This window comes from Chrysochloris asiatica, unplaced genomic scaffold (assembly GCF_000296735.1).
Source record: "Chrysochloris asiatica unplaced genomic scaffold, ChrAsi1.0 scaffold00228, whole genome shotgun sequence".
Classification (NCBI taxonomy): domain Eukaryota; kingdom Metazoa; phylum Chordata; class Mammalia; order Afrosoricida; family Chrysochloridae; genus Chrysochloris; species Chrysochloris asiatica.
In genome coordinates this window covers 2,359,533-2,360,563 of record NW_006408746.1, presented here as the reverse complement: position 1 = coordinate 2,360,563, position 1,031 = coordinate 2,359,533, and positions in this window count along the sequence as shown.

The window sequence follows — 1,031 nt, the reverse complement described above, 5'->3', positions numbered from 1 at the left end:
AGAAGATGATTCATGGAGGGGATTGGAACCATGGCAATGAAATTATATACGATGGAATGAATGTAAAACTAAAGTTCTCTCATGTAAACTATCATATAATTCACAATAAAACATCAAAAAAAAAGTATTGTTACAAAATCATAGACAATTTTATTAAACAAAAAATATCAAAATGTGAAATTATTGTTGTTGTAACTATTGTCCATCTATCCCTATGCACTTCCAAAGGCAGTGTTTCAATCTTTGTAGCACTTCACCCAAAGAATTCTGTGCTCTATGATTTCTATTACATCAAAACAGCAGCTTTGACTTCCTTGAGGTAATCAATCATGTTTCCTTTAAATATTTTTTGACCTTTGGAAAAAAAGAAGTCTGAAGGGACAAAATCAGGGCTATAGGGTCGATGGACGTAAGGTACCCTAGAAATGATCATAGGGCAGTCCTTGCTACCCTTGTAAATAGTGCAAATGCATTATCTTGAGGAAAAAAATTCATCAGAGTAACTTTCCTGGCCTTTTACTCAAGGATGAAGTTTTCAATTTTTAAAAAACTTCTTAATAAGCCCCCATAATCATCCTGTTTCCTTTGAGAAAATCTATCAAGATTATCTTTGGCAATCCTAAATAAACAGTTGCCATGATCTTCTGAGCTGACCTATATGCTTCAAATGTAACTAGTCTGACAGATACCCTCTGAAGTCACTAATTTCTTTATACTTTTTTAAACGGTACCCTAATGCAGTCCTGGTGTGGTGCTGTGGTTTAATGCAACAGACTGCAAAACAATTTGAACTGCGAGGTTGGAAGTTCAAGCTCACCAGAAGCTCCTTGGAAACCCTATACAAGGTCGCTATGGGTCAGAACCAACTTGAAGGCACTTAACAACAACAGCCATGGAACCTATACATAGACCAAGAGGCAGTTGTTTGAACAGAACAAGGGCACACCGAATGGTTTAAAATTAGGAAAGGTTTGCACCAGGGCTGTATTCTACCACAATACTTAGTCAATCTGCATGCAGAACAAATAATC